Source organism: Hippoglossus hippoglossus, chromosome 6, assembly GCF_009819705.1.
Source record: "Hippoglossus hippoglossus isolate fHipHip1 chromosome 6, fHipHip1.pri, whole genome shotgun sequence".
NCBI classification, from domain to species: Eukaryota; Metazoa; Chordata; class Actinopteri; order Pleuronectiformes; family Pleuronectidae; genus Hippoglossus; species Hippoglossus hippoglossus.
Window position 1 is genome coordinate 18,775,225 of NC_047156.1, and position 19,965 is coordinate 18,795,189.

The 19,965-nt window shown below is 42.0% G+C and overlaps 2 long non-coding RNA genes across 2 annotated transcripts in view; one reads left to right on the plus strand and one right to left on the minus strand.

Moving 5' to 3' along the window:
- Positions 1-19,965, plus strand: part of LOC117763050 — a 29,755-nt gene that overhangs the window by 8,873 nt on the left and 917 nt on the right. The gene's annotated exons all lie outside the window — the stretch shown is intronic.
- LOC117763049 lies at positions 956-19,447 on the minus strand. The gene is made up of 3 exons (XR_004614112.1): positions 18,158-19,447; positions 3,644-3,652; positions 956-989 (listed from the first exon to the last, which is right to left on the minus strand). It is a non-coding gene; the product is annotated as an uncharacterized LOC117763049 (long non-coding RNA).

Here is a 19,965-nt window from a genome sequence, read left to right on the forward strand (position 1 = left end):
TTATTTTATGTACAGTCCATACAAGTTGCTGCACTTTAAAGTGCTTTAAAGGTGACTAATCACTAAAAGACCAATCATTAGAGATTAGTAATGAAATATATTTTATTAAATTCCAGATTAAATTTGTGCAAAAGAAAAAGAAAATATAAAAAATTAAGTTGGTATAATACAATACAAAAAATAATTTAAGAAAAGGGTTAAATGTAAATATTATCGATCAAATTGAGGTCAAAAAGGTTTCCAATGACATATATTAACATTTTCAGACAGATTGTGAAAGCAGCACTGATTTTACCTAAAGTGTCAGATTTAATTTAACATGAACTTGCATTTAATCACCTTTGTATTAACTTCTGAATTACTGATTTATATACACCCTTTATATACGTGTTGTACATATGTATATGCATCGGTAATATATTATCGAAAGGGGCCATGTATTTCATAACCTGTCAGCATTAGAGCATGTAATTGCTCTTCGTCTACCACAGCCGCCACTCTCTGAGCCGTAAAGCGATGATGGTTATCAGCCATTACACACAGGCACGCACACACATACAGACACACGGTTTAACAACATGTCCACACAGGTGTAGATCCTGTGCACTGTGAGTTATTGGACGCTGTCACTTTGCCGTTACATAAGGGTTTTCAGACGAGACTAAAACATTCTTACAAGCTGATTCACAAGTGTTGAAACATTAGAAAACATGGAAATAAGTAGTCTGCCGAGCCCTGTGTGGAGCACGGGAGCGAATCGGGAGGCCTTAAATCAGTTTAAGACCCGAGCGTGGCTGAGACAGGTGTGAGCAGCGTCCCAGGTGCACCTCCACAGGCCATGTGGCACCGGTAATCAGCAGTGGAGGGTGGTAATGACAGGGTGCTGTTGTCAACACACACACACACACACACACACACACACACACACACACACACACACACACACACACACACACACACACACACACACACACACACACACACACACACTCTTAGCCCCGTTTTATCACAACAGGCATTTTGCTTTCTCAATCCTCTCACACGTTCATGCCTCCGTCTGCGTCTCGCTGTCAACATTTTCGCACCTCCGCTCCGATCTTTCATCCGCTGTCGCACAGGGCGTCTCATTCGCTATGAATGCAAATAAACAGCAGCTGCACGGTTATATAAGCAGCTCGGGACTTGTCTTCCTTATGTGGAGAAAAATCAAGTCTCTATGATATAAATCATTAAATATAGGGTCAGGTAAGTAGTAACTATGGTTCAGGTTAGAGCTAGTGTCCAGGAAATCAATGTATGTCAATGTAATGTATCATAAGACATCTGACATAAGACTCCTCTGAAGTCATGGAGACACAATTTTGTGTGTGTATGTGTGTTTGTACGTCCTGTCAAACAGAGGATTGATGTTGGAGATTCGGGAGGGGCTACATGATTCAAAAGCAGCCCAAGTCAACTGCTGGCTGGATTGACAGATGAAATGAACATTTGCCACCTGCGTGCTCTTATCTCGGGCTGCTGTTAATCTGAGGCGGGGGTGGGGGGTGGGGGGGGGGGGGGGTTATCTGTCATGGACTTCAGGTATGTGAGGACGTGCAGCTGTTGTCTCTCCCTGCTTTCCCTCAGTGCTGGCACATTGTGTCCCCGCTTCAGAAAACAATGAAAAAAAGGTGTGTGCAGAAACCACCCCTCTCTTAGTGCCAGCACCGAATACCTTTCAACTTGCTCTGTACTGTTTTTTTCCCATCAAAACTTTCCCCCATGGCGATGTCAGAAGTGCAGTGAAGCGAACAGTGAGAGAGCAGATCTGGCCTCTGGTCTAGCCAGGATGTCATTATGGGATACCAGTGTCACCACATGCTATTTTTAACTTTGTCCTTTCTCGGTGAGACCGCAGTCACAGCCAGTGATCCAGGCCTCATGTGTGTTTGTGTACGTCTCTGTGACCCTGAAGTTGAAGTTGGTCACGTATCAGAGGGAGCGACTGTCTAACAGCTTGTCTCAGACACATCTCATATATGCTGGTGATTACAGGCCCTGTCAGAGCTTATTCAACAGCGCCGCAGTGGAAAGCCTTCGTCCCTGAGATGCTGGGAGTTTATGGAGCTCTGAATGTGGAGGTGAAACCGCAGTGACCGTCCTGTGTGACCCTGCTGACTGTAAACACACACCAGACCTAACCTTCTGGGCCTCCACGCTATGCAGGACCCCTGACATAGGAGCTGTGCTGAGGACATAATGAGTCGGCTATAGAGGACATGCCAAGCAGATGTGAAAAATGCCTGAGTTACATAAAGGATCACAAATGGTTTATCACATTTACTACAAATTCAATTCACTTAACATCACTTCTAACCATAAGTTTAAAAGTATTATTTGTATGAAAACATAAAGAAGCAAATAGCTTTTTGGAATTTCAGCTATCTTATCTACCTGTTTGTATATCAAAGTCTATCAAAGTAAACAAGCAAGTAGGTGTCATTGCATTGTTAAAAGCGATGATTTCTAATGTGTGTGTGTGTGTGTGTATATGTATGTATATATATAAATAAATAATTTGTTTTAACTTTTAAAGGTAAAAGAAAAATCTCAGATCTGCCCCCTGTTCCGGATCCGCACCAGAATTGATTGGGTTGTTCCTACAGTCATGCCCCACCCCACCACCAAATTCCAGAGAAATTGGTTGAGTAGTTTTTGTGTAATCGTGCAAAAAACAAACACTGATGACAGCATACTCTCCTTGGTGGAGCTAATCAGGGGCTTCCTGGAATAGAGAAAAATACTTTCAACTATACAATCTATGACATGTTTATCACATATCACAGTATCTTTATCAAATTAAACATTAGGTTATAGAGATTTGGTTGAAATGATTATTGTAATACTAAAAAAATGATGTGTTCTAATATCAGTATATATCACAATATGGCCAATGTAGGCATAATCACTTACAGAATAATCAAACTGATGAACATGCAAGTTCATTCTTGTCCTTGAAAACATCCTTTCATCCATCATTCCAACTATCCATTATCAACACTGCTATCCTTTCAGCACTGCAGGGGAGCTGGAGCCGATCCCAGCTGACATTGTGTGAGAGGCAGAGTGCACCCTGGACATGTCAGCAGCAGGACCAACATACACAGACAAACAACCAATATAGAGTCTCCCATTAACCTATATTGAAAACAATTTGAAAAAAGAACATCGTCCATCCAAGCTTTTGTAGATCTTTCAAGCACGTCTCATAGTGAAAGGTCCAGAATAAAAGGTAGTATGTGGATTTGTCATGTCAGAGATGTCGAAAGCAATTCACTCCAATTGATTGTACTGGATCACATGAGATCAAACCACAAAACAAAACTCATTTGAATCTCACTGTGGCAAAGGTATGCACCCACAGTGGCTATAGGAGACCTGTCAATCAAGTGATAATTATGCATTATTTCAAACCTCTATTATCTAAACGAGCAAGTTAGAAAAAATTCCACCCCTTTGTCCAGTTGTCATGAAGGAATAACTTAGTCATCGAGACCAAAACCACATGATTCCACAGAGCAGCGATAAACAATAACACCACATTATCACTCAACATGACTGACACGCTCCTTTACGTAACACAGGGATGAGTAGAGAGCATAACAACACACAGCTCCCTCTGAAAGTGGAGGAGGTGTGAAGCAGACATGCTGTAGGTATCTGAGGCTGGGGGCTGCCCACCCCACCCCCCTCCCCTCCATGCTGACAGGGCGTCAGCAGCACTCAGTGCCACAACACCACTCATGTCAGATTGGTATCTTTGATGTTACATAACCTCCTTCAGTTCTGGAGCCACCACCTCTGCTGCAGAGCTCAGTACACTCAGTACAGGGGGGGGGGGGTTGGCTTTGTCTCTGAACAAAGCCAAAACACCACATCTGTCGGTAACTCATTTGTTTAGAATTCCTCTTTTTTACATCAATACCAAGTATGAGGCGGCAGTCTTGACGACCTATAGTGTATAGAAGGAGAAGAGAAATCAGTTGCCAGGCAATTGTGTTTGTATAGACTGTGGGCTCCGCTCAGGGGAAGCTATGGGTGGTAAGAGGAGGAGGACAGAGGTGAGAGGATGTGGTAAGGACAGTAGTGGCTTGGCACATGCCTCTGTGGGTGAGCAGTGGCCCTGATGGAAAGCATCGTGCTCTATATCCCTGTTTTACCCTGGTTTTTATAGAGAGAGAAAGAGGGAGAGTGATTATTATGGCTCCTGGAATAGCATAATTAGAGAGAGAGAGAGGCCTCGCTGTCTCAGAGTCTGTGCGTGTAACCTACCAGTGTTGTTTTTCTCTTCCTCTGGGGGATGTAGCTGTATAGCAACCCAGGTATATTTATGTAACACTGCTTCACTCAAACGTTTTCTGACACGGGGGATATTTAAGAGTGAGGAGAATGTGCCAGTGACTAATAAAACACGAGATGATTCCATCAACGCATATGTTTTCTGAATAAATGCATGAGAATGTCCAATAAACTATGAGTGTCACATAGAGGCCAGTTATTGCAAATCATGCTGCGCAGCCAAACATTACTTTAAGGAAAACATTAGATTCCAAGAATCAGGAGTAGGCCGAGATAACTTTGAGGTCAGGTTGAGCATCATAGAAGACAACTGGTTACAGGGTTATCAGGTCAGGGGTAAGGAAACACACTGCACCCAGAATCTACTCTGGGATGTTGTAATCTAATGCCAACAAATGCATTATTCCATCTGATCAATGTAAGCCACATATTCACTCTCCTTTAAGATCTGTTTTGCACTCAACATCTGAGACAATAAATATTTCTGCTCCTTTGTTTGTCTGTTTGTTTGTTGTTGAGCAGGTAGCGTCAGATGGGCTTTTTTTGCTGGAACTAATTTCCTGTTTTGTCCAAAAATAGCACTGATGAGATGAATAAGACTGAAAGCTGCAGAAAAACAAAAACAAATCAACTGAAATACACTATAAAACTCTGCAGAGCTGAGGGGAGCTGCGTAGTCACCTAATAATTACCTCCGCCAAGGAACTTATGCTGTCATCTGCATTCGTTTGTTTGTTTGTTTGTTTGTTTGTTGGTCTGTTGGTTAGCAGCGTTCCACAAAACCTACTTAACAGATCACCACAAATCTTGGTGGAAAGATGGGACATGGGCCAAGAAAGAGCCCATTCAATTCAATAAACATGAAGGATCTAGGATTTTTTTTTCACTTTCTCTAACATCTCAAATGTTGGGAAATTTTTGCCCTTTCCCCAAATAATTATATATGAATCTTAATTTCAAAATCCAGACCTGTTTAAGGGACTGATATTAAGGATTTTGTTCGATCTGTTGCAGCCTCATTGAATTTAAGTTGACTGTTGGGCCTTGGCGGAGGTGCTCTTTGGGTCAGTCTATATGAAGGCCTCATTTCCTATTACACGTACCACGTTGTTCCATTATTTTGTTATTGTAAATGTACTGGTTGATAATTTTTAATATATCTAAAAAATTCTTCAAAGTTAATATGTCTAAAATGATGCAGAAGACATACTGTGTTTCTATTCGACAGTGCAGCCATTAAAAAACATGGAATCATGTGCTTGAGTTATTTAAAAGGGTAATGGTTTAAATGGAGATCTGGGATAAACTGATAAATCATATATATACACAAATTGATACTATCAGACAACCATGGAGGGATACAATGATTATTATATTTTTTTGATCACTACCAAGTGATAATGTTTTCAAGATCAGATCCATGATTAGTTTCCATCACTTTTACCATACGAAAAACACCAAACTTGATTTCGACTGGATGAGATATTGATTCCAATATTTGTACAATAATGAAAACTATTTAGAGTCACGTCAAATACAGAGTGATACATGCAAACATCACTGATCTTGGATCCTGAGGCTTCACTCCCAACTCAGTTCTTATAATCTCCACCACTAATTGGGTTGGAGGCAAAAATCTAATGGTGCGCAAAGCAAACTTCTCACACAATGAGATTACATACAAAGTCTACACACAAAGATGCGTCATTCCCATTGCCTGGCGTCAATGCTGCAATGTGATAGGCGCGAAATTTGGGCCATTCGCTTCACTTGCTGGAGTTGAAATATTTGAAATAACTCAGGCAAAAACTGCGAGTGTTAAAAACCAATCAGCTCTGAGAATTCGACTCACCAGAGACAGATCCTGGCAGCGACCCCAGCTTGCATGACATCAAACCGGCCACTGGTCAGCCTCAGGTAGCGTTGGAAACAGAAGTCATCCACACGACGCTCCTGGAGATGGGGACACCTCTGGATGGTCCCACAACATATGCGTCATGTTCACATATTCACGTGATGCAAAAATGTGTTTCATGTTTGGTGTGAACACAAGAGAGAGACATCTCAACAACTAGCCAATGTAGGCATGATTCCTTTTCCAATTTGGTAAACTAACCTTCTGCGTTCATTTTATTAGAAACATCTTGTGACAAGATGGTGGTGCAGTGGTGAGCACTTTTACTTCACAGTAAGTAGGGTCTTGGTTCAACTTGGTTGTGGAGTTTCCATGGTTTCTTCATGGGTTTCCCCCGAGTACTCAGGCTTCCTCCCACAGTCCAAAGACATGCAGATTGGGGTTAGGTTAATTGGTGGCTCTAAATGTGAGTGTGAATGGTTGTTTATGTCAAATTCTCATCCATGGGAGGGGCTGGTGACTTATCCAGGGTGTGCACTCGCCCAACGTCAGCTGGGATTGACTCCAGCTCCCCTGTCCACCTTAAAATGATAAGCTACAGATAATGGATGAATGTCTTGTGGGTATATTGATGACTAATGATATGTTGAGATTTTTCTGTCTCTAAACCCAGGAAACATTTCATCAACAACGTCAAACAGAAATTAGCAGGGCCTTGATTGAAATGAGTCCATTAAGTAAACACCAGACTGATGGAGCAGTCTAATCATCACATGTTAACAGTGATGGTAGTGATGACAGTCTGATGGAAGTAAATACACATCCAGGCTGCTTTCAGGAAATGTGAAGTGAACACTGAGTAAACTCATGTTCTCCTTTGGACCAAAGCACAATCATACTGTTTCCAAACGTAGTGCTCCACCAGTTCTGTTCACAAAGAGCAGATTAAACGCTCACAAGTACATGTACACACACTTGCACGTGTGTGTGCAGATATGCTTTAACACACACGCGCACACACACACACGCTCTAATTGCCTGCTTTCATGTGCGCGTTCACACTCACTAACACTCACACACACCACAATTCTTCACCACCAGCTTGACTTGATTAGCCGTTGCGGTGCGTTCGAGAGCTCTGCTGATGAAAGACAAGGAGCTGGATCTGTCACTACCGCACGGGCATAAAAAGCGCGACGGTTTACACAACAATGGAGCACTAAAGTTGGCCCTCATTAGAGGGATTAGAAGTGTAATCTAAAACACCGTTCAAGTCTCTCATCCTAAAGCCTAAACAGCCTCTCCAGGAGGCCCCTTCCCTCCTACACCAACCATAACATCTCCGACTTCAAACGCTCCATCTGTAACCCCAACCTCTGGGCGCTATCCCCTCTCTCATCAACCCCTATCTCGGAGCGAAAGGTTGCAGAGGGTGATGGACCCCATGTGATGGCGCAGCTGTGGAATGATTTATTGCCGGGTTAATTACTGGGTGAGAGGGAATTGTAACCACGGGTCACCAGCTCTGGTCTGATCACAGCTTCACCTGCTATTAGATTGTAGTGTATAGTTCATTAGCTTCCTAATGGGGCTCATGCCTCCCTCTCCCCCCCCCCCTCCCCGCATGGACAACTTAGGACCATGAAAAGAGAGGTTAGAGTCCAGGGTTCAGATGGTGGGCTGCTCTATTGCAGCAATTACAGGTCATTTGTGTGGAGGACTTCCTGTGCTGACCAGCTGCACAGCGTCTGTCCATTGGCTGTTTGGAAAGGATCGGCAGCCCTCTGATGACTGGGACCTGAAGTCTGTTGAGTGTGTTCATATAAGCTGGACTGGGTTGATTTGGATCAAGTTTTCTGATCTGGTTCTTCATTGTGCATGTAAACACCATATCCTGGTTTCAGAAACCTGTACAAGTTCCCAGTTAAAAGAAATCGGGATATTCTGCTCCAAAATAAAACATGTGACATCAGACTCACCACAATCGGTCAATCAAATGATTGGTTGATTAGGTCTAGTCATGAATTTTTTTCGATAATCAATAAATCATTACATTTTTAAGTAGAAATGCAAAAAATTTGTTTAATATTTCAAATGTGAGGAATGCAGATGTATTTCCTATCATTTCATTTATTTGTTTATTTGACGCAGACAATTCTCATTAATCAACAGCAAAATGACTGTAAATGAGCCGGAGGTAGCTCAACAGGCAAATTTCTATCTGTTGTCCCTGGCCAGTTTTTAAAGTGGTTACTTTAAATAAAAATAAAAAGACTTATTATAGTCATCACATGTATGAGTTTGTTACTGAAACAAAACAAGCAAAATGAAGACATTACCCTGGACTCTAGTTGGAATTGGAATTTTCACTCTTTTATTCATTTAATTTTTAATTCAACGATCATTTTCCAGCAATCTTTAAATAAAATAATGGTTGCAGTCCCATGAATGGTGTCTCAAGTTGCATTTATAAAATCAAAATTAGGATAAAACTAACAGATTATTACATGCAGACACATTCAGACTTCCCCTGGTTGCATTAAGTACAATTTATCAGTTAATTCACATTTCCAAAAAAGATATTTTCTTATTCAGCCATGATGTCATTGAGCCTTGCAAATAATTTTGGTTACAAAATACTGCAAATGCAATGTGACTTCTAACAGCACAAACATCTCATTACTCTGGGTAATCTTACAAAAAACAAAACAGCTTTATAAAAAGGGGTTTCTAAAGAAGAGTCAGAGTTTTTCAGCCCAAGAAGGTTGTATTGTGCTCAGTGGGTAAATCTTGGAAATGCACTCAATAAACAAATGCTTGTCTTGAAGAAAAAGGGTTTAAATCTTCAAACATTTGTAAAAGAGCAAATGTCAGGACATAAATCTCGCTCCTCTGCATGTAAATACCTTAAATTTGTCATTTCTATGTTTGGACCCAACATGTTGATGCAATAGAATATGTTCAACTGAAGAAATCTCTCCCATGAAAACCGTTCTCTGTGGATATTCCAGAGATTCAATGATGCTGTGTATGTACAGGTGTTGCTGCTGTATATTTAATGTAGCACACTCCATTTTATTGTTGTAGCCAAAGAAATTTCCGAGACGAATGCCTTAAAAACTGGGCCCATGAAATCAAAACTATCAAACTTATCGAGTGATTTAAAATCAACTTAAACATAAAATAGGAAGGAGAGAACATGGAAATAATCCAAACTGTGACCGGCCGGGATCAACTGAAGGATGTAGAAGCAGAGCTGGTATAATCAGTCCAAGGGAATAGACCTAATGGACCGCAATTATCTGTTTCCTTATATTAACTGTAATCCTCAATCAACCTACACTGTAGCTCATGCACACATTTCAGAATAAAATAAAATAGTATTATTTCAACTTTTACCATTCTTCACATGAATCTTAAGGTATAAATAATAGATATATGACTCCTATCTAGTGTTAAATGTAAGTACAGGTGAACTTCAATGATAAAGCCAACAGTTGGTGTGGGTCAAAGTGCCATAACAGGCTGGTTCATTAAAAAGTTGATGCGTCTTGCTACAGTGGTGTGGCTCGCCAATCAGCAGGCTGGTGCACTGGAAGTCTGCTATCGGTGAGCAACAAAAACTATTCACATGTTAAACCCTTTTCCCAACAGAAAACACCAAAACTACGACCAGTGCCACAGCGAACCACAAATGATAATAACCACAAATCAACAGGTGAACACCCACTGCACCAGCCGCTCCTGTGACTGGGGGCCAACAACAGCTGCAGCTCTAAAAGCGATCAAAAAGGCAGATTTACATTATTCTTAACTTACTGAAATACAGTAAATAGAATGTAAAATAAACGGCAACCAGCACTATGCCTGTAAAATGAACACAATACATGGTATTTTCCGTCCAACCCCCAAACACAGTTTTAAAGTAAAAATACATTTTCATACCTTGCCCCTGCCACTACTCCTGGACTGTTGTTGTGACCCTTTACAAAAGAAACGATAAATTGTTGGTGGACACATACTTTGTAATTAACTCACTTTAGTAAAACTCTACATCACCCCAACAATCGAACATTTCTAATTAAAACAAACGGTTGGTTCGGCTCACCGAGAGATCACGTGACCACGGGAGCAGGAATGAAGGCTGACACACCTGTGCTCAATCAGCCTCTTAACTGATGAGGTGCTCTCCCCTTGATTTGCCGAATTGTGCCTGGGTCCTAGTGCCCCCACCCATCCACAGACAGATAAAGAACCATCCTTCACATGGTCAGTAACCACAACATTGACTGTGGAAGACATTTGTTCGGTTTAATGTCGGTTTTGAACACGTTAGCAGTCTGGACACCGACTGTGGAATCTTAAGAGTGGGAGGTGGAGTTGAATGTGCACATGATGGAAAATCAGCGGCCACATTTTTTAACAAAGTGATTGGATTGGTTTTGGTTTTCATAACACCGCCATGGAATCTATACCTTTTTTTTATTATTTCCCGTAATGTGGGTGTTGGCGGAAGCACACAGAAAAAGGTATTCCTCTGAAAGCGCGTGAGCAGTGAAGTAATCGCCCAAACACGTCCTCGTTAGCCCCGACTCCCACTGACATCATGGACTTTTATGCAAGCTAAAAATATACCTTATTTTTCTTTCATCTCTCTCTGCTTTTCATTCTGCATGTGAGAGCTTTACTGGGTGCTGCTGGTCTGCGGCCTAACTGAGGCCTACAGCAACCCCTCATGTAAAGTATTGGGACGCCAAACATCCTCTGATTTACAGCCTGGAGCACACGCTATGTCTTTGCTCCTATGGGCTATAAAAGGCAAATGAGTGCGCCATTTCCAGATCCCACTTGCTATATTAACCTACATTCTTTCCAATAGAGTGGTGGCTGCACGGATTGACTATAAGCACATGCTGAAAAGCGGCGCGCCTTCCAGGCCCCAACCCAAGAGCTCACGTGAAGGACAGATGGAGGGTTGAGATAGTGCTGTGATCAAATCAGCTGCTGACCTGCTCTTGCATACTGTACATAGGCCAGTCAATAACATTCCTTTCCTTAACTGAATAACACTGGCTCCACAGCCTTGTCTGGCCTCAAATCATATCAAACATTTCCTCAGGTGTTACAGGCAGAAGCACCTTGGAACCTAAAATTACAAAAATTCGAGGGGGGGGGGGGATAGACATATTCAGGACCAAATACGAACAAGACAAAGAGCCTGCAGCAATGCCATCAGCTTTGACAGGCTGTACAGTACCTAGGCTACATCCACACTACTATGTTTTTGTTTGAAAATGCATCAACTCTGCTACTGTATATATAAGCCTGGAGTCCACACTACTCCTGAGGCAGGCCCGGTTTCAGTTTGAAAGATCCAGGACTGCATTTTAGTCTGGACGGGCAGAAACTGAGATGTTTGGAAACGATGACGTAGACACTCACAACCTCTTGGTGCGATTGGGTCTCTTCTGTCCCGAATTTCTGATTTGTCAGGCTCCCGGCACATGTCCCTTTCCACAAGAAAACCACATGGATAATCGATTACAAGTGCTTCACACCCTGTTGTTTTTGCTAACAGCTGTTGTGCAATTAAATTCTGCCTTTTACAATGATACAACTGTTAACATGTGCAGAATACGAGGTGGCCCCTCGATTCCTCCATGGACTCGCCTCTTTGCTCAAGCCGTGATCTTTTACTTGTGAATCTATAGGACTTTAGGAATTTATTAAAGGTCACTAAAAGACAGAAATATTAAATATGTTTTTAAAAATCCCAAAACTTCTGTCCATAAAGCGAGATATGCTTACTGTTAACTACGCGTATGTGTGCACATGATGGCTGCCTCGCGTATCCTGCGTCGTTTCTACACGTCCTCAGAAATTAACGCTACAAGTACGCCAGATGCAAATGCTAATTTGGACATTTGCAGAGACCCAAGTGAAATAAAGATGAGAAAGGCTCTGTAGCATGGTTAGAATTTTGTTACTAATATAACAAATACAGAATTTTTTTTAAATACTAATTATTGCATGTTTCCATCCACTACTGTTATGTAACAATTAGGAGTCATTTCATGCAGATAACACTATTGCTTCACAGCAAGAAGTTTTGAGGTGTGGAGTTCGGTTTGAACTCCAGTTCAGCCCTGTCGACCTTTCTGGAGTTTGCATGTTCAGCCTGTGTTTGCATGTTTTTTCTCTGGGTATTTTAGTTTCCTCCCAAAGTCCAAAAGATACACCCAGGTTAGGATGAGTGTGTTCGTCTAATATGGTGTTCCACATTAAAACCCTTCAGGACCGTTCCTGTACATCTTGTGGCCCTAAGCCAGGAACAGTTTGATGGCCCTTCCTCACAGTGGATAGACCGGCTTTTGAATACAGTTATAACCTTAATTGATTTGAAGTTTATTAGTTTAACATTAACGATAATAATAATTAAACCATACAGGGCCATGGTAAATTTGTTGTTTTAGTCATTATTGCCCTTTTTCGATCAAACACACTTACTGATCCTCGCTTTGCTCTAGCATAGAAGACTGTCAGTAGGAACCTTTACATTAGAAATCCTAATTAATCAAACAATATGGCTGTGGGGGCCCCTTGGTGGTGGCCACTTAGTTGGCTTAAGAGAAGAGCTGGCTCTGAAACCAATGAAGGAAAGAATTCAACAAGTTGGCATATTTCAGAGCTTTCGTAAAACCTTAGATTTGGAATAACATCACAAAGTCATAAGGATACATCATCTGGGAACCATGACTGTCTGTCCAAAATGAATGTAGTAGATTCATTCAACTCTAGACAACTCCAGAGTTTAGGCTTCACCTTCTGGGACACACACGTGTAGCTTTATCTCGTACTTGTTGACATATTTCAGATTTCAGAATATTCAGAGCCACATGGCTAAACATCAAGGGACTGGGAGCAAACAATGGAAATCTAAGCTAAGACTACAGGTAAAAGGGAGAAGGGGGATGTTTCAATCAGGTTCCTGTAATGCTTTGAAGTACTGCACAGGCCCCCGTTGAAGATGCCGCCAGAACCCCTCAACCGCCTTTACCCCACCCGCTCCTCCCAGGATTAGCTTGGCTATGATTTAGCGCTGTTTCTCACTGGCCTCTGGAATGCGACAGATGACGGATCTATTTTCCTACATTGTTTCACCTGCTCTAAATGGAACCACATGCTGCACAGGACCGCCTCTCCTTTGTCTGTAATTGGAAGCACATGCACAGTGAAGCCGAGAGTAAAACTGAGCCGCCACAACTGACAAGCACCCGACCCCCCCTCCCTCCCTCCACCCTGCCTTTCCTCTATTGGGTCGGGGGTGCCACATTTTGGTCGGGGCCAAGTGGGAGGCCACAGGGCAGGGTCTGAGAGCATTTATTGAACCAAACGACCTGGCGATACGTGTCAAATTCAGTTCAATGCGACGACTGTATCGTATGTCGAGGCTCTCGAGCCGTCTGACTGAAATACGAGTGGCAATCGAGAGTCTGCTGAGGAACGAGGCCTTGACATTGACACATGCAGCACTGCACTGTTCATTCGCCACGGTCTGTGACGAGACAGGCCATGGGGGCAGGGCGGAGGGATCATCAGCGCTTACATCACTGCTTTGCACCTGAGCAAGATTGCATAAGAGGAGCATGTATGATATTAATTAACCTCATCAGTAACGTTAATTCATCACGTCTGTCAGTGATTTATGTGAGGAATCAGCCAGTGATATCCAGAGGGAGAGAAACTGTAGTCAACATAGTGCAAGGTTTGTCTGTAAGGCCACAGCCAGGATTTTTTTTTTTTACTTTTAGAAATTATGAGGTTACGGGTCCAAATCCTCCTCCTCCTCCTCTTCTAAAATAATATGGCCAGACACCAGAAATAAAGTCTCAAAATTCTCCTCAATGTTTGGATTTTTCAAAATGGTTTCAATTACAAATAATGTTGAATCACATTTATTCCCACATTTCCCATATTTCCCAGCATGAACCTCCAAATACTTTCTGCATGTGCGAGAACCAAATTCAAGGTCTTCCTCCGCTCAGAAATGTGATTTGATTATTGTTTCTTTTCTTGGATGTGAACGCTTTGCTGAGGTGAATGATGTATGTGCACAGTGTGATGAGAGGAGGCTGTTCTCACGTTCATCTGCTGACAGGGGGGAATGTTTCTCTGTGTTCACCTGCAAGTTCAGTTTGTATGTAGACGTGTATGGAGATGTATATCTACAAGCAGGATTTGGGGTCATGAGGACTAGTTTTGAAAAAAACATTATCCAATATACAACTCATACAATTGAAATGTGGTAACTAGTGACCTGTAGACTTTTCGGGGAATTTTAAAGCATCTTGAATCCAAACTCTTGAAATAATAAATGTTTGCATCTTCAAACATTGACTTTATTTGGGAGAGAAAGAGAACCGTTAACAGTTAATATAAAAAAATGTATCAGACACAATTTTTCATTCCAAGCAGTGTCTTCAAATATATGTGAAGCATGGACTGTATATAAAGATGGACGGCACGTCTCTTCTTCCTCCCACTATCCAGAAATGAAACCACAATATCCCAGGTATGAAGTCTGCTGTCTGCACAGTGGCGATCAAGGGGTTGGAGCTGTGGTTATGATGATCTCACCAACCAATTGCAAGTCAGTCTCAGCTGTCAATCTTGACGCTTCACCCAATTAAATTAAGACCAATATCAACTGGAAAAAGTATCCCTTGGACATATATCTGTGAGATAAGAACTTACTTAAATGACAGAAAACATCTGTGAGAAAATGTTATTTTATTTATATGGTCCATGTCCCGTCCGCTAACATGGAGGATGTGGGTTTTGTGACCTATACTACAGCCAGCCACAGGGTCGCGATCCTGACATTTGAGGTGTGTCTCTATTCAGAGGTTACATCCTTCGGAGGCTGCATTTGCAGACTGATTGCGTCAATAGGATGTCCCAATTAGAAGGCTACTTCAAATGCAGCCGACAAATGCGTCCCTCCATCCTAGAGAAACAAAGGCTCCGATGAGTGGATCGTTCCTGGCCCAACCTATCCCAGGTTTCATAGCTATTCAGTAACAAATCGTTTTTCAAATAGTTGATGGTAAATACTTGAATTAATCTATCACATCACCACCAATGTAAAAACTCCCTTGAGGTTCCTACAGCTCATCACAGGAAGCAGCGTCATTGCATGTCATCAGTGAGGTGAAGTGGCTTTTCTGTTTTCTACACACCAGGCCACTGGAACATGAAATGAGGACATGACGCATGCTGATGTGAAATACCAATTAATGAAGTCAGTCGGGGGTATTTCTGTAAATGTTTTTAGTTTATTTTAATCCACTTGGCAGCAAAGCCCTTTTCTCAGTACAAGGCTGAAAGGCCAGATAAGTCATTACCAGGAATATTGGGCGTGCATGATACCTATTTTCAGGTTCCAGCCTCATTATAATGAAAAGCATAAAGCAGTGTCGTTGATTGAGCCCGACACTGGCTGTAAACTCATCAGGGCCCAGCTCACAGGGGCCTCTAAGTGGCCTGATTGCCATGGAAAAGCTGTCAAGGTTTTTTTTTGTCCTTGCCCACCACAACAGTGATTAGCACCCTGTTACAGTTACTGGTCTAGATTAATGACACTGGCGCCAAAGATTAGTGCAACCCCTCTGGCTTCACAAGTCAACTGGAGATGATTGTAAGAGCCCCTGGCTTCAGCTCTCACTGTGTCATTACTGTGTAGATCTTAGAGAAGTTGTCGGGGCCGTGGGGGCAGGAGAAGGACATGCTTCTCTCATCTCATGCATAATCAAGACAGAACGTAGGCTACATATCAGCACAACATGTCCTGGATCTGTGCTGCTGGCTCCAGGGTTGAAGCGTGGGTTGTACTGCAATGACATCTACTGGTGATACGGGAAGTTACAGGCACAATTCAGTGTTTTTTATGCTTCTTGTCCAGTGGGCAGGAGCATGGAATCTTTATAAGTGAAGGAAGAAATAAATGAGTGATGACAATTGAGAAATGTCATCATCTGAATAATCTATAAAGAAAATGTGTCTGGTACTTTTGAGAGCTACACAATATAACTGTTACATAGCCAATTAAAGCGTGAAGACACAAATCAATCAGCCTTTATCTGTTCTTTGTGCATATGCATACTGAAGAAAACATTGAATGTGCTCTTAAGGTAGCTGTTTTCTATGGAAAACTCACAAAACTTTGCACACACCTCCATTGAAAAAATATATGTTTTATGTTAGACTGCTTGGAAGGGGGAAAATCGCTTAATTTTGCTTTCTAAAATGTTCTAAAATCAAAGCCCCCTGCATACATTTTACTTTACATGTTTACTGGAGATTTGACGTGAAGCAGAGACGACAGCAGAGAGGAGCAGATCAAACTGCAGGGAAAGGGCAGAGAGAGCAGCTGTGATGAGCTGGTGGTCCAGATGCTCGGATGATCTGATTAAGGATGTGTTCTTGATCACGTAGCTCCTACACAGCAAAACACACACACACACACACACACACACACACACACACACACACACACACACACACACACACACACACACACACACACACACACACACAGATTTCTATCTGCGTCTGATGCAAAGAACACAAAGAACAGCACTCACGTTCACCTGAGCATAGAATGTGCATGTTGTTGAAACCTCTGTTTGTTTTTTAAAGACAAGCATTGATTGAACATACTGTGAAGTGTTGTGTCACAATCTGTGATACTTGTTTGTATAACAAGTCATGTTGTTATACAAATGGAAAGTTTTTATGGAACCATTTTCGTGAATGAAGCTGGAACATCCACAGAGAGAATACTGCCATGTGAGCTTTGACTTTTCAGTGTGATTTATGTCCCATCTACTATCATGGAGGAGGCGGGGATTATAACCTATACTGCAGTCAGCCACCAGGGGGTGATGCCTTGGCTTTACTTATGGGAAGCTGTCATGTCATCCATTTTTATATACAGTCTATGACGAATACAAGTAAGATATAAATTATATATTATAATAATAAATTCTTATTTCACCGCAGGTACACTTATGACGTGAATATCAAGCTCACAACAAATACCAAACCGACCAACACAACACAAACTAATTCCTAACAGCCTTTTTTTGTAATTTTTACGCGACAAATACATTTCAGATGATCACACTTTTAATACAGAATAATATGAGGTGTCCATAGTGCGTTTGATACTGTGTGGGCACATATTGGCTGTTATCCTACTGTCCCTTGGTGACTTACTAAAGAAGCTAATAACATGTGCAGCTTATATTTTTCAGTGTCCTCACGTGTACCTACTGCATAATATGATGTGGGATCAACGGAGAGGCTCCAACTGCTGCTGTGTGATGAGGAAGAAGAAGGTGGAAGGATGAACTCAACCTGGTTCTCCTTCCCTCCCTCTCCACCGTGCACTCCCAACACTATTGGTCTATTACTGAGATGGTGCTGTGATTGATAGTGCTGCAGGAGGCCTGCTCAGAGGCCCTCGATTCAATAATGACAAATGTTCTACTCAGCAAGCCTCACTTGATTTCTGTCAGTCGGCCTCTTACACACGCTAAGAACACAGATAATCTGTCGTGTTATCGATCGCTAAAGGCAGACACATTACAGCAAAGAACCACAATCAATAACCACAGCTGTGCATGGACAATATAAAAGTGTTTAATCATAAATAATTGAATCAGACGATCACAGACAAGCTGGTCATATCAGCATCATTGATGGATATGGTGATTGTACATCTATTCAGGGATGACTGGATATTTTGGGTGTAATTATGCCCTGGAGAGGAGACCCTTCACAGGGTGGCATCACACGCTGTCCGTCTCTTCTCTCCTCGATGCATTAGTAAACTGCCACTGCTGAAACACATCTGGGTCTCCTAAACCTTCCCCTAGCAGCTCACCACATTATCCATCACACACACACACACACATACATCCTCTTCAGTGCATTCATTTAAAACAATTCACAGCTGCATTGACAACAAGTTGTTTGCGTTAATTACCGCATTAGTGGACATTAGAGACATAGTTTAGAGACATTATGTGCTCGGTTGTGATTTAGTTTGATGTTAGATGAGAAGATGTTTATGTCTATACAGTAAACATCCAGGTATGATCAGCTGACAGTTAGTATAGCTTAGCATGAAGACTGGATATAGCTAGCATGGGTCAGTCCAAAGACAAAACATCTGCCTGCTCATGTTGTATCTGGTTTGTTAGACATGTAATTAAACTGTTAAATGATGATAATTAGTTATTGTTAAATGTGTTGGCAGGAGTTATGCCAGCTGATTGCATCTGTTTCCAGACTCCATGCCATGCCAATGTATCTGACCATGCAGTGGCCTCATATTTAATGTAGATATGTGAGAGTGGTCCAACTATTTCTCTGACCTCTCAAACACATCCTCCATCTTTACTACAACCGAACAACATCGGACTCTGTTATTCATCAGCATCCTGCCCCCTTATACCTGTTACACTAATTGAATGAGGCAAAGGCAACGACATTCATCATATTCAGGAGGAACAACCATAAAGGGCAAAGAGGGGCTGATAAAAGAGGGAGAGACAGGCAGGGAGACACTGTGTACAAGCCAGCAGCCTCTGGTAAAGGGACTGACGCAGAAAGGAAATATAGAAATCAAAGAAAAGGGTAAAAATAGAGTATAGAAATATATAACATACAAGTTACACAGTACATAAAACAGCTATTTGTATCTGTGGTGTATTTAACCTCTAGACAGGTGAACCCTGCAGCAATGATGGCAAATGGCTTACAGTGATAAGACACTGAAATCCGAAAGCTTGGCTGCATATGGGTGTCTTCCATTCTGAGCTGCATCCCCATGGAAACACACATAAACAGTAAACACGGGCGTCCACATAGACTTACAAGGGGGTGGGGTAGGACCCAATAAGTTACACAAGGACCCAGCTGCCCCCTCCTGTCAAAACAGGTGCCAGTCAATAAGAGGATGAAGCAGAATTATCCTTGGTCACAAAAAGAGAGAAATAAATAAACACCACGAGGGTGAATTGCTCGAACTGCAATCAGATAAACGTGTGCACTCTCCTCTATAAGTTTGATGTCAACAAATAACATCGATGGTGCGTCTCTCTCTGTCTCATTAACCAAGCCAGGCAGTAGGCCACATCTCCTGGGCTCTCGGTCTGTGTGTTGCTTGTCAGCCACTTCCAGGGCTGCGTCTGTGACTTTGTGCTCGACAGACGTGAGAGTCAAAAACTGCTTTTAATTACGTTTGATAAACGCTGATGGGCGATGGTGTCTATAGACTTCAGCTTACGCGAACATGTGTGGGCACGAAATGAAACTCTTCCCAGCAGCAATGTCTGTGGGGACCAATCCAGACAACATAAGGTCCTAATGGCACTCCTTATTGGTGCACATCATTAAAAGATTCAACAATTATCATCTGGCCTCTAAGTCAGGGTTGTTTATCTTAAATACAGTCTATGGTTATATGGATTCACATCTCTCAGTAAATAATAACATTCAAATATTCAGCCAAGCCAGAGCCTAAATAGTATTTTATATTTGAAAATGCTTTACATGGCTCATGGATCAGGTTGGGCGACCTCCTAACGGAATTGTCCTCAGGGTGCCAGGGAGGTCAAGAGCATCTTTGAGCAAATAGAATAAGCTTTTATTCAGGCCTGGTGAAAAAAATCCCAAGTTTAATGTGACTGATCATTCAAGGGAGT